Raw genomic sequence first — 15,473 nt, 5'->3', positions numbered from 1 at the left:
GGCAGACTGCGCCACTCAGCTACCGGGGGCGGACTTCCCTGTATTGACCGACCACGTGCAACAAGCATGGAACTCCATCCCACAAACTGACATGTGGCACTTGTATAACACAACGCATGCACATTCTGGCGGTTATACCGGTTATTAACGCATCAGCACGTCACATTTGCAATGGCTTATCTCGTGCCCTCATTAATCTGTGATCTTGTAATGTTTATCACTATCATATGTCACCAGGAAAATTTTATCCCCGAAATTTCATTGTATTAATTATTTTTTGGTGTTGCGATATTTTTCCGTCAGTGTGTATCTAATGTTTGATACAAAATCAGTGACGATATCAACGGTTCTGTTAAAAATTTACAACTACTTAGTGAAACGCTTGTTAAATTGAGATATGTAGCACGTTAAGTCATTTTATTATTATGATGAATCTACGTGCAGATGTACGTTTGAAGGAGCAGCCCAGTGCAGAATGTTAGCGAAGTTGCATGCGAAGTAGGTTCTCAGGTAGGAGAGTGGACGGAATACTTCTTAAGTAATCGGAACCAACGTGTTGCCCTGGACGGAAAATGTTGATCAGGGACAGAGGCGTCGCCAGGAACGCCGCAGGTCAGCGTGACGAGAGCACTCTTGTTTTCTACATAAATGATCTGACACGTAACATCAGCAACAATCTGCCACTATTTGCTGTTTACACGCTAGCGTACTGGAAAGTGTAGCGTTGAGAGACTGCAGGAGGATACAGGATGGTTTAGACTGTAGTTCTATTTAGTGTAATCAACAACAGCTTGCTCTTAATTAAAAAATGTAAATTAATTCAGATGAACAGGAAAAACGATGGTATAATGTTCCAATACAGCATTAGTGGCATGCTGTTTGACACAGTCGTCGAATAAATGTCTTGGGTGAATGATGCAAAGCGATATGAAATAGAACGAAGGTCGGTTTAAGAAAAAGCGACTGGTCGAATTCGGTTTAATGGGAGAACTCTAGGAAAGTGTAGCTCATCTATAAAGGGGACAGCACATAAAACACTAGTGTTATCCTTTCTCGAATATTGCTCGAGTGTTTGGGATCCCCACCAAGTCGAACTAAGGCGTTGCTAGACTAGATACCTACAGATATAGTCGTTCTTCCCTCGCTCCATTTGCGAATGAAATTGGAAAGACAGTGACTAGTAACAGTACAAGGTACCCACCGCCATGCACCGCATAAAAGCTTGTGCAGTATGTATGTAGGTGTATATGCAGAACTTTATATCTAGCATGTAACACTACGTATGACAAACTGCAGCAAGACTTCGTTTGACTTCCAAAGGTTCTACAGAAATTTACACAAAATTTGTTTTTGTAATTGTGGCGGAAGTTTGAAGCTAGTGGGACATATCAGCAATGTGACAGCCTATGTTATGCTGAAATGTGTTCATCATCGGTAGTTACATTCTTAGTCAAGGAATTTGAACTGCGGTGTCCGAATTCAGCAGACAAAATTTCATCACAGCCTTTCCGGGGTGTTCTAGTGTAAAGAATAGGTGAAACTGGTTTACAATAATCATCTTCAGTTTGAAGCTCTTTTATTCATATTTGCTAAGAAACAGATTTGGTTTCGGAGAAGTTGCACCGTGAGCTAAACACAATTTCTTATTTTTCTTTTTATTCCCCATTCATTTTTTGGCTGAAATTTCAGCATCATTAGTGGGTTTTACGATATCATATATAAACCATGAAAAACGCTCTTTACTACTGGTACACACATAACTTGATATTTTGAAGACACTATTTACGTACTGGGAGGCAATCAATGAATTTTATGAAATAAAATCGTCACAGCTTCTGAACAGTTTGTGTTAGGGCATTCAAACTGCACGGTCGGTCGAGGGGCATCATGGAAATTGGTATGCGCGTGGTTTAGCAACAAAGCCCACTTTCATTTGGATGGGTTCGTCAATAAGCAAAATTGGCTCATTTGGGGGACTGAGAATCCGCATTTCGCGACCGAGAAGTCTCTTCGCCCTTAACAGGTAACTGGGTGGTGTGCAATCACCAGTCACGAAATAATCGGTGCCATATTCCTTGATGGCGCGATGACTATCGAACGGAATGTGAAGGTTTTGGAAGATGATTTCATCCCCATTATCCAAAGTGACCCGGATTTCGACAAGATGTGGTTCATGCAAGACGGAGCTCGACCCCCACCGAAGCAGGAGAGTGTTTGATGTTCTGGAAGAGGACTTTGGAGACTGTATTCTGGATGTGGTGTACCCTTAGGCCACTAACATGGGCATCGATTGGCCTCCATATTCTCCATATCTGAAGACATGCGACTCCTTTCTGTGGGGCTGTATTAAAAGCAAGGTGTACAGCAACAACGCCAAAACCATTACTCAGCTGAAAACAGTCACTCAGGAGCTTATGTACAGCATCTATTTTCCGACACTTATGCGGGTCATGCAGAATTTCACTATTCGTCTACGCCACATCATCAACAGCAGGCATATCGAACATGTCATAACCTAAATCCGAAGGTCTGTAGGGACGTTTCCATGTTGAATAATGTGTGTACAAGCCGTAGATTCTGGTTTACTTTTTCTCATATAGTTCAATATTGTCACCCTGTATCTGAAAAACGGACAGTATTTTGTAGACATACCTCGTTACCGCATGCTGTGGAATTCCTGGATTTTATGTAATTTAATGCCGTTGTTTTGTCTCATCTGCAACTTAACCTAGAACAGTTATTTAACTATAAAATTTACGACTGGGCATGTTATGGTTATGTCTACCATTAGCTCACACTATATGGAAGATCGTGGTATGTGTGTGTGTTTGGAAAGGGTGGTTTGTGGTGCTTATGGGGAAAAATTCGGAGTAGGTATTAAAATCCATGGAGAAGAAATAAAAACTTTGAGGTTCGCCGATGAAACTGTAATTGTGTCAAAGATAGCAAAGGACTTGGAAGAGCAGTTGAACGGAATGGACAGTGTCTTGAAAGGAGGATATAAGATGAACATCAAGAAAATCTAAACGAGGTTAATGGAATGTAGTCGAATTAAGTCGGGTGATGCTGAGGGTATTAGATTAGGAAATGAGACACTTAAAGTAGTAAAGGAGTTTTGCTATTTGGGGAGCAAAATAACTGATGATGGTCGAAGTAGAGAGGATATAAAATGTAGACTGCCAATGGGAAGGAAAGCGTTTCTGAAGAAGAGAAATTTGTTAACATCGAGTATAGATTTAAGTGTCAGGATGTCGTTTCTGAAAGTATTTAAAGTATTTGTATAGATTGTAGCCATGTATGGAAGTGAAACATGGACGATAAATAGTTTGGGCAAGAAGAGAATAGAAGCTTTCGAAATGTGGTGCTACAGAAGAATGCTGAAGATTAGATGGGTAGATCACTTAACTAATGAGGAGGTATTGAATAGAATAGGGGACAACAGAAATTTGTGGCACAACTTGACTAGAAGAAGGGATGGGTTGGTAGGACATGTTCTGAGGCATCAAGGGATCACAAATTTAGCATTGGAGGGCAGCGTGGAGGGTAAAAATCGTAGAGGGAGACCAAGAGATGAATACACTAAGCAGATTCAGAAGGATGTAGGTTGCAGTAAGTACTGGGAGATGAAGAAGCTTGCACAGGATAGCGTAGCATGGAGAGCTGCATCAAACCAGTCTCAGGACTGAAGACCACAACAACAACAAGGGTTGGTGTCGTCTGATAGTTCTTTGAGGGTAAAACTCTATTCTTTGCCCTTAGAGAGCTATCAGACAACACCAACCCATAGACACCCGATACACCGTTCAAAAACCATACACACCCACCCACCCAACACCCACCCGCCCTCACACACACACACTCACACACACACAAACACGCGCACGCGCGCCTTGCGCGCGATCGCACTGTAAGAGAAGGCGAGTGGTGACTAGAACAGGAGGGGTTAGCAGGGAGAGACGATGTTTTGCCGACCTGTGTAGTCGTCGAATACACGGTTAGTGCAGGTGATAACCTTGCCTGAGAAACAGCGCCATCGAAGTTGCCGTAGAGTTTCGGGCTTGGTAGGGCGGTTCCGCCTTGAAACGTGAAGACTGCCGGAGCGAGAGTCGAGCTGCGACCCCGCTGCGGCCGTCAATCAGAGAGCCTCGTGTTCCCGCAGCTGCGGCGCAAGTTGCGCCCCCGGGGGCCGCAACACGGCCGCATCTCGGTCACGCAAATTATTACGCTCCGAACGCCCCGCGGTCGATACTAACCAGGAGCTAGACGCCGGGCCCGACTGCCTGCAACGCTGCCGATCGCTGCGAGCCGACGGCGGACACCGCACAGCCGATACTGTTGCAAACGGAATGCTTCCGCCCTGTCTTGGAAATACGTTAATGGGTCAGAACATTATGAGCACCGTCTGAGGCGTAGCGGCATATAACGATCCTGCCTTGGAGGCGGTTAAGTGGGAGATGTGTCTCAGAGCTGAATACTGACAGATGGTGACGCGAGTCCGGACGCGCACGTAGTTTATGTATCAGCCGATAGAGGACAATATTGGATAGGGGGACTGTGATTTTAGTTTCGATTGTGCCCACTAGAGTGCACTAAAGTAATAGAAAGTTTTTCATAAACTGTCCTAGTATTTTCATAAGGTATTATTATGTCTTTTTGTGTATGTAAAATGTTGTAAAAGTGTTTTATCAGTATGAATGATGCGTGAGTGTGGATTAATGTTAATATGAAGATAATTGTTTAACGAGTTATGTAGTAGGATTTAGTGTGGGAACATGTCGAAGAAGTACGGATATGAACAAAGGGGATTTTTGTAGAATAGATTTGTAAAGTAAGTTTATGGTAAAAGAAAGTTAATTCAGGGATAAATAACAATAGTAAGTAACTTTATGCATAGACAAAACTTCAGCATATTAGATAATTACGTCGGTAAAAAGTGCAATCGTTAGGTTTACTATTTTGCGATTGGTTATTGATGAAAAGCGCCGACTGACGCGGGAGAAGGTTGTTTTGCAAATGGCAGTTGAGTAAACTGACCAATGGTAAAGCAATATTCTACGTGCACCTTTCTCTGCTGGTAGAAAAGACTTAGAGTATTCTAGAGAGGATTCGAAGCCTAGCCATGAAAGAGATCGGACGTGTGCAGTAGTAGTAGTTCCGATGGAAAGGATAAGTTGCCGGATCTAGCAGTGTTTCATACATCAAAAGTGTTGGAAAGTGACGGCATAATTATTCCGATGTGTGTGTAGAAATTTCGGAATTTTTAAGTGAATTTTTTGACGAGTTAAGACATATATTCCGCGTGGCGTATTGAGCAGGTCGGTGGCTAAAAACTGTGACTGCATTTGGTACCGACAGACTTAATATTTGGCGAGCATTATCGATCTAAAACAATCAGTATTTTTTGTAGCTATTACGTTTTCGGGAAATGCAACACCATAAACTTGCTAACGTGAGTGAAAGGGATTATGAGTGACTGTGTTAAGACTAGCACGGGCTTGGCAGTGATACTTGTTCACCTAAGTTTCAGAATATATTAATTAAGGACAAAATTTCCAACATTTCATTTCGTGTTTCTCTCGAAACGTAGATTAGTGTCTTTAATTGCAGCCTGGTTTACGTCGAAGTACAGTAGGCTTCACTCGGCTTTCCTACTGATGATCTGCCGAGACAATGTTCACAGGCAGGTGGAGGTCCGTCGTAAAGGGGCGGGAAGAATCGCGCCGCAGCACATCCACCGTAAGCTTCGATGCCGGATAGAGTGGCCGTGCGGTTCTAGGCGCTACACTCTGGAACCGTGCGACCGCTACGGTCACAGGTTCGAATCCTGACTCGAGAATGGATGTATGTGCTGTGCTTTGGTTAGTTAGGTTTGAGTAGTTCTAAGTTCTAGGGGACTGATGACCTTAGAAGTTAAGTCCCATAGTGCTCAGAGCCATTTGAACCTTTTTTTTTTTTTTTTTTTTTTTTTTTTGAGCTTCGATGCCGCCCGATGCCGCCTGGTGACTTTGCGCGAAGTGATACGGTAAGGAAAGTAGGTAGGCGGAACACAGGTGGATTGGGAATCATTCTGGCGACGATATGGACCGCAAATGGGGAAATCCACTGACGTTAGCGACGTTGACAAAGAGCAGATGATTATTGTACGGAGCCTGTGAGCGAGAAACTCTAAAACGGCGAAGTTGGTCGTATGTTTACGTGCTACTGCCGTGAGCATCTATGAAAAGTGGTAGAAAGGCGGTGAAACTACCACTAGGTGCTAAATAGTTGGACATCCACGACGCTTCGCAGAACGTGGGCTGGCTCTGAGCACTATGGGACTTAACATCTGTGGTCATCAGTCCCCTAGAACTTAGAACTACTTAAACCTAATTAACCTAAGGACATCACACACATCCATGCCCGAGGCAGGATTCGAACCTGCGACCGTAGCAGTCGCACGGTTCCGGACTGAGCGCCTAGAACCGCTAGACCACCGCGGCCGGCTTACGCGAATTAAGTGACCTGTGCTAGACATATAATGCCACATGGCTCCACAAACCTACCAACAAACAGTCGGATCCGTCATACGCATAATCAGTGACGTATTTCGTTTCAAAGACTGACAAACAAGCTGTTGGGCCGGTGGTCATAATGTTTTGGCTCAACAGTGTGCACAGTACATCTGGGACCCGGTCCTAAACCGTACACCAGCCAGGAACATAGCGGAAATGCGAAATGACTTCTTCAACTTCGAGCAAAATTTGCCCTTCCCTCCCCCCCAGCCCTTTCCTTTTATCGAAAAATATATTTATTAGTAATACAAGAAATTATTCTCCGTTCCGAGTATGGACAACCATCAGTCGTATAATAGAATGACGAAGTGAAAATTAGTGCCTGCTGGGGACTCGGCCCTGAATTTCCACCTTATCGCGAGCGGTCGCCTTGCCGTTTTTCATCCGAGCACGACTCACGGCCACGCCCAATCTTTCATATATCGTCTACCATGTGTGTACAACCAGCAGTAGTACGCCCTTTATTTATATTTCCATACTGGGAAAGACATTTTACTTGTGAAACCCACCAGAATAGCCAAGAGTGCTAACGCGCTGCTTCCTGGACTTGGGTAGGCACGCCAGCCCCGGATCGAATCCGCCCGGCGGATTAACGACGACGGCCGGGGTGCCGGCCAGCCTGGACGTGGTTTTTAGGCGGTTTTCCACATCCTACTAGGTGAATACCACGCTGGTCCCCACGTCCCCCCTCAGTTACACGACTCGCAGACATTTGTAACACATTCACACTATTTCACGATTTACACTAGACGCAGAGAGCTGAGGTACACAAATTCCGTCCTGGGGGGTATGGGGTGGCGGCAGGAAGGGCATCTGGTCACCTCTCAGAATTAACCATGCCAATTCCGCACTTAGCCCTGCCGACCCTGCGCACAATGCGGGATAAAGACAGTAGCAAAAGAAAGAAAGAAAGACATTTTACTTGAAAGTCGCTCATCCAGTGTCGGTGGGTAAATACGATATGCAGTGCCTGTGTTATTCCGAACTACGATGTAATCATCCTCCAGAAATGCATGCGTACATGAAGAGACATTGCATGGTAATTCGGAATAACACAGGGAGAGCAGCATCGTATTTATTAATAACCGTACGTCTTGATCACGCTAATATACGAGGGGCGTTCAGAAAGTAAGATCCGATCGGTCGCGAAATGGAAACGGCTATGAAAATCCGATAAAGCTTTGCACAGATGTGTTGGGTAGTGTCTCTAGTATAACCCCAGTTAGCATCACGTCGCTCTTCTCATTTCTGAGCTCGCAGTGAGTGCGTAAAGATGTCTAGAAAATAGTGTCTGCCGCCAAGTACGAGGTCCTGGTGAGAAATTTCGCCTGAAGCTATGCAGCTAACATTACATAACTGTCGTGCTGTTTCTTCTTCAAGACAATTCTCAGCCGCATTCTGCAGGGGCAATGAAGATGCTCCTGCATCGTTTTCAAATGGAAATGTGAGATTACCCACAATACAGTCCGCAATTGTCTCCTCCTGAGTTTCATCTCTGGTCACATGAGCCACTGTCTTTGAAGACAACATTTTGACACAGACAACGAGGGGTAGGCCAGCGTGGAGAATTGGCGGAAAGCACTGGCGGCTGCCTTCTATGATGAGGCTATTGAAAAGTTGGTACAACGCTATGACAAAAGTCTAAGTCAGAACGGCGACTACGTAGAGAAGTAGCTGAAAGGTGTAGCTAATTGTTACAAGTAAAACATTTCTGATGTTCACTGTGGTTTCAATTTGGCAATCAATCGGAGCTTACTTTCTGAACAGGCCTCGTAATTCATAACATTACTAGTTTCGCCTTTCTTCCACGATTAACTCTTCATGCCTCCTTAACATTACCGAGCCGCAGCACCGACTAATTTCTGTCACTCGCTACTTCCTCGATAAGAAGAATATACCAGACCAAACCGTATGTTGCTTACACACAAACGGAGTACAATCAAAATTGCATGAATATTCGAAACAATATGAAGACATAGAAACAGGATTAAGTATGTTTAAAATATTAACTGCTTGTATTTCACATGCAATGCGTTATGTTGTCTTGAGACAGACAAAAAATACGTGTTACAGTATTTGAACTATAGCAGGCAGACTGCAGATTAGCATATTCTTCTGATGCGGCTTTCGTTTTGATGCTGTATTTCAAAGACCTAGATGAACAATTCAGAACATTCAATTATGAACGTTGAATTTCTTTCTCTTTCGTATTCATATAATGGAATTTAGAGCACTGAACACAAATCACTTTTGGACACATGCAAAGATACGTTGATTTCTCTATTAAATATGTTTCAATATTTAGATTCCTTTCCATGGCGCTGTCATCATTTTTTCAAGGTCCTACGTTTCCCAGGTAAATTTCTGGAAGATTTAACTCACTTGGCAAAGTACTTTTTCGAATCCTTCACAGCATAATGTAAAGGAAGTTATGAAATGCCGTTGATGTGAGGTCTAACTTACTCTTTGGTAAATTTTGTTTTAGTTATCGTTCGGTTGAGCCATCCTCTTTTACCTCGAGAAATTATTTTTTGCTTATTTCCTTTTAACAGTACTAGACGTATGAATGATTCAGTCAAATCAAAAGTAGTAAGAAAGGATTGATATACTTGAAACTTAAGTCCCTCTTCGTTTTAAAAAATATTTATTTGTGAATTTTTTCCCGGGCGGGACTGTTTTTGCTTATCCACATTTTCTAAGAGAACTGACGTATAGCCAAACGCTGTCTGCATAATCTAAGTTCCAACAATCTTCATTCACATTTAGGGTGTCAGCTTCCACGAAAATGAAGCTGCGTTTCCCTCAGAATTTTGAGCTATCTTTTGTTTTAAATATTCGTCCGGATATACACTAGTGTGCAAAACAAAAAGAGGAAAGCAACTTTTGTATGATTAATCGCTGACAAACAGCATAGCTCGGTGAAACGTGGACCATACATAGAATGAACGTTAACAATAAACTGCAGAAGGTAACTGAAAGAAATATCTAATGAGATGATTGGAAAACAAACTTCAATTGAAAGACAACACTTACATTAAACTCACCTCGCTTTATGATCTCTAGATAGTGCAAATGGTGGAACCTGTTTCTTAATTGATAATAGGGTGTGTGACCACCGTGGATGGCAATATATGCCCTGCAACGTGCTCTCAAGATAGTCATAAGACAGCCATAAAGTTTGTACAAAATTATTGTGGTAGGGTGTTCCGTACTTCCACTTGCATGGTTGACAGTTGCTGAATTTTCACCACGCTCACGTCTTGATGTAACCGAAAGTTTTAAAGGAAATATTCGTTTTGCGAGTACCTTAAGGTCCCCTGTCATACTGCAGTCCTTGGTGGAGACTTTAATCATCCAACACTCATTGGAGAAAATTACAGCTTTGTTAGTGGTGGGCGTGACAAGACATCCTGTGAAATATTACTGGATGCATTGTCTGAAAACTACTTTCGACAGAATGTTCGGAACCCCACTCGTTATAGAAATACGTTAGATCTAACGGCAACAAGTAAACCTGACCTGTTTGAGGACGTCCACATCGAAACTGTTATCGGTGACCATGAGGCGGTTGTAGTGACAATGATTACCAAAGCACAAAGGACACCTAAAGCAAGTAGAAAGAGATGCATGTTCAACTAACTCTATGAAAAAAAAAGCAGTAGTGCCATATCTCAGTGACGAAAATGAAACTTTTAGAACAGGGCATGAGCATGAAAGGAGCTATGAATCAAGTTTAAAAGAATAGTTGACCACTCACTGTACAGATATGTACGCAGTAGAAGCTCTTTCAGTTTGAAGAGTCCCATCTTCAAAGATTACGTTCTGATTGTCAATACCAGCGGTTTGTCCCTCAATAATTGGCAGAAGAGCAGTATCTGAAGATTTCTGATGAATGGTCAAAGGGCCATCAGAAAAAAGTGAAAACTGTGATATACCGTTTAAAGGTAAGGTAGGGACACAAACTTTATAAGAAGTTAGAAGATACTTGCATTTAGGTAGTTTTTTTAGAGAAAAGAAAATCACACTTGCAAATTATTTCTGCCCACATTAGTCGCTTCCATACTACTGTATAAAATAGAGGAATGCAACATCAGTAACAAAAGAAAAATTTTGTTGGTTCTCATAAACGTATAAATAATCGTTATGTTTTTATCTCACAGGAATTACTTTGTGTCAGTGCTTCATGAGTTATACATTCCATCACTGTCCTCATTTGTTGTTGACTGATAATTGGGACCCTTTAGAATGTTCAGATACAGATTCAAATATGAGTCGCTGCAACGTTGAACAGTTTGTCAGCATCTTCAGCTTTCACAAGACTTATTTCCTTAATACAGTCGTCATTTTCTGCAGTAAAGTTAGAGAATTATACAATAGTAAATGCCTTTAACTCGGCAGTTAGTATGTTCAGCTCACTTAAATATCTATGTTTAACCTATTAATTCTGAAATGGAATATTTACTGTTGGTAATAATCTGACACACACTGCAAAAGCGTTGCTGCCTGATGATGAAAGAACATTGCGGTAGGAAGGTGAGCATGAATTCTCCTCCTTAACGCACTTTTGAATCTTTACAAGATTAAGAATTTTTATTCCTCTAGAAAACATATTGACAGCACAGCACTAACGGCATGACTGACATTTTACAGTCAAGGGATTAATGTGTTCCATGCACCACAAAAATGGATACGCAGTGTTGTAGACTTTGTTTATTGCAAGTGTTTCGTCAACACTGTGTGTGTTAAGTACAGGTTGCTCTACATTTTTAGTACAGGTTGCTCTACATTTTCGATACCCATCTAAAAATACGTGGCTGTTTTAGTGGCAAAACAGCGTATTTGCTAATGTACATGTTAAGTCATTTAACACCATTGTACTGCAAAGGGGGGGGGGGGGGGGAGGAGGAGGAGGAGGAGGAGGAGGAGAATGGTGCAAAAGGCGATATGCTTTTGCGATACCAAATATTAAAGTGAGTTTGTAGATAAGCTACATTCTGTCTACATTGTCTCATCGAACAGGTCCGTTTCCCAAGACAGCGTTGAAGCAGATGTCAAAATGACTAGTTTTGTAGGCACGTTATTGTGATTCTAGATCCTCATAATTGCCATAATTGCCCGGATTCTCAATCAGTACTCAAGAACTGAAAATATGGAAGCAAAACACGTTTCAGGTGTCTGAATGTTCAGTTGTTATTTTATCAAGCAACTAGTTTCAGGGTTATATTGCGACATTTTTAGGCCGCATGACCGACATGTATTAACATTCCCACTTCAGGTCCAGTCAAAATAGGGGGGGGGGGGGGGGAGATACTGAATGACTGGAATCCGTAGATTTTTAATAGACACAGCGATGCTTTCGGTCCCCACATGCCGACTGGTGGACGAACATGTTTGTCTAACAGTCTGCAGTCTATGATCCAAGGGATCTAGTCACTGAACGCTGGCCCTTATTCTGACTGGGCCACAGGTGGGAATCTGCCTACACATCGGTCAGTGGGCCTGAAGATGGCATAAATTTCGCTGAAACTAGTTATTCAATAAAATAACAACTGGAAATGTAGGCGGCTGAAAGGTGTTTTGATTCAACATTCTGTTTTGAACAGCCGACGTCTCGCAACCAAATGGACATGTCTAATGTGTTAATGCGAAACCGATTTACACAGGACAAAAAATTAGTTTCAGTTTTGGCCACTAGGTGTAAATTTGGCTCTGTGAATCCAAGAAAAACATATAGAAATATTTCCATATGTAATGGAATAGGAAGAGGACATGTGTACAAAATGTCAAACAAGCGAGAAAGGCATAATTTCGATTTTATTATTAACCGCCACTTTCACAATTAGTTCAATGTCAGCAGCAGGGACGTCGACGAGATGCTGTGCAGCGCCAAATTTGCAACTGGTGGCCAAAATTAAAAGTAATTCTTGCAAGCGTAAAGCGGTTCCGCATTTAAGTGTTAGCGTATACACCAAGTTTTGCTGCCATCCGATAATTACAGTCCACACTACACATCCACGAGTAGCTGAACTTTAATTACAGCCACCGAGTGTATTTCATACCGTAGTCACTAAATATAGAACAATTTTGTTTAAAATATTACACACTTTCAATTTTTTGTTTCGTTTTGTGAAAGGTACATTAGATCTGGCACAAAAAATGTATGCCACCATCCGAAACTGAGCTTCTCCTTTAAAGCAAATACACATAAATAAATCGTGCATTCAATGAAGTTATGGGTAGTTGTCGCGTGTGCTCCCGTACCTGCTCCCTCAATAAAATCTACAAAAGAATGGTTCAAATGGCTCTGATCACGATGGGACTTAACATCTGAGGTCTTCAGTCCCCTAGAACTTAAGAACTACTTAAATCTAACTAACCTAAGGACATCACACACATCCATGCCCGAGGCAGGATTCGAACCTGCGACCGTAGAAAATCTACAATGGTTGATTCATGGTGTTATGCTGTACTTACGTACTAATACTGTACATTAATGTAGAGATCATTGTGCTCTCTGGCCGTTAGACTCTGAGATACTCTGATTGAAATGTGAGGCTCCTTTGTAAAATGAATTATGCCCGCTTTCACATACTATGGAAAACCTAAACCATGACGGCAGAATCACGATTTTTCCGAATGCAAGTCCGCTGCATCGGTAGATATACACTCCTGGAAATTGAAATAAGAACACCGTGAATTCATTGTCCCAGGAACGGGAAACTTTATTGACACATTCCTGGGGTCAGATACATCACATGATCACACTGACAGAACCACAGGCACATAGACACAGGCAACAGAGCATGCACAATGTCGGCACTAGTACAGTGTATATCCACCTTTCGCAGCAATGCAGGCTGCTATTCTCCCATGGAGACGATCGTAGAGATGCTGGATGTAGTCCTGTGGAACGGCTTGCCATGCCATTTCCACCTGGCGCCTCAGTTGGACCAGCGTTCGTGCTGGACGTGCAGACCGCGTGAGACGACGCTTCATCCAGTCCCAAACATGCTCAATGGGGGACAGATCCGGAGATCTTGCTGGCCAGGGTAGTTGACTTACACCTTCTAGAGCACGTTGGGTGGCACGGGATACATGCGGACGTGCATTGTCCTGTTGGAACAGCAAGTTCCCTTGCCGGTCTAGGAATGGTAGAACGATGGGTTCGATGACGGTTTGGATGTACCGTGCACTATTCAGTGTCCCCTCGACGATCACCAGTGGTGTACGGCCAGTGTAGGAGATCGCTCCCCACACCATGATGCCAGGTGTTGGCCCTGTGTGCCTCGGTCGTATGCAGTCCTGATTGTGGCGCTCACCTGCACGGCGCCAAACACGCATACGACCATCATTGGCACCAAGGCAGAAGCGACTCTCATCGCTGAAGACGACACGTCTCCATTCGTCCCTCCATTCACGCCTGTCGCGACACCACTGGAGGCGGGCTGCACGATGTTGGGGCGTGAGCGGAAGACGGCCTAACGGTGTGCGGGACCGTAGCCCAGCTTCATGGAGACGGTTGCGAATGGTCCTCGCCGATACCCCAGGAGCAACAGTGTCCCTAATTTGCTGGGAAGTGACGGTGCGGTCCCCTACGGCACTGCGTAGGATCCTACGGTCTTGGCGTGCATCCGTGCGTCGCTGCGGTCCGGTCCCAGGTCGACGGGCACGTGCACCTTCCACCGACCACTGGCGACAATATCGATGTACTGTGGAGACCTCACGCCCCACGTGTTGAGCAATTCGGCGGTACGTCCACCCGGCCTCCCGCATGCCCACTATACGCCCTCGCTCAAAGTCCGTCAACTGCACATACGGTTCACGTCCACGCTGTCGCGGCATGCTACCAGTGTTAAAGACTGCGATGGAGCTCCGTATGCCACGGCAAACTGGCTGACACTGACGGCGGCGGTGCACAAATGCTGCGCAGCTAGCGCCATTCGACGGCCAACACCGTGGTTCCTGGTGTGTCCGCTGTGCCGTGCGTGTGATCATTGCTTGTACAGCTCTCTCGCAGTGTCCGGAGCAAGTATGGTGGGTCTGACACACCGGTGTCAATGTGTTCTTTTTTCCATTTCCAGGAGTGTACGTCGCTCGGCTCACAGCTTCTTCCATACGGTAAGTGAAAATGCCTTTGGAACAGAGAAACGCAATATCTGCGGATGAAAAAAAAAGAATCTCTCATATCTTGTTTGAAGATCAATCAAGAACGCTGTGAAAGTGGATAATCAACGACTCGTGGTAGAGATATTGTTAGATGAGGAACGGAAAGAAAGAGTTTGAAAGTGGACGTCGATGTAACTGAAGACAAAACGTATTCATATATAGCGGGGGAGGCCAATGGAGAAGTGAGTACGGCGATGACCGCCAGAGAGCTGTGTGGTCGGATGGCGGAGCAGCAGACTTACAGCGCATGCGCCACAGTTCCTATTAACGAGCACGCACGAAATTAAGGCTCGGCTCGCACTAACTAATCAGCCGAGAAATAGCTTTTCAATGTCGCTCCAGTGATTAAAAATGATTTCTCTGACGGGGGACACGTGTTCCTGAACTTGTGCGGCCCGGCGCGGCGCATCGATACGCAGCTGTCGCAAATATCGTAGAGTGAAGCTCTAAAATTCAAAGAAACGTAACGCATTAAGAAGAGCTGGTCGTAAACGTGTTTGTCGGCTGATTGCTTCCATCAATCTCATTTATTTTACGACTGAAGCGAGCTTCAGAAGGACCGTTCTGACAGTGTCTGAGGAATGGGAATTGCAGGACGGCTGATGTCCGTTTGATGAGAACAGGGGTGATATTTTTCTCTTAACCAGGAGATTAGAAATAATTCCTTTTCGTGAAACCTATACCAAAAGTGGAATGACCAGTGAAACTATCTGCCCGCACGCCTTGCGACCAAGTGTATCAGTTAACCATTTGAGC

The sequence above is a fragment of the Schistocerca americana genome, chromosome 2, assembly GCF_021461395.2.
Source record: "Schistocerca americana isolate TAMUIC-IGC-003095 chromosome 2, iqSchAmer2.1, whole genome shotgun sequence".
Lineage (NCBI taxonomy): Eukaryota > Metazoa > Arthropoda > Insecta > Orthoptera > Acrididae > Schistocerca > Schistocerca americana.
Note: the sequence above shows the minus strand (reverse complement) of the source record.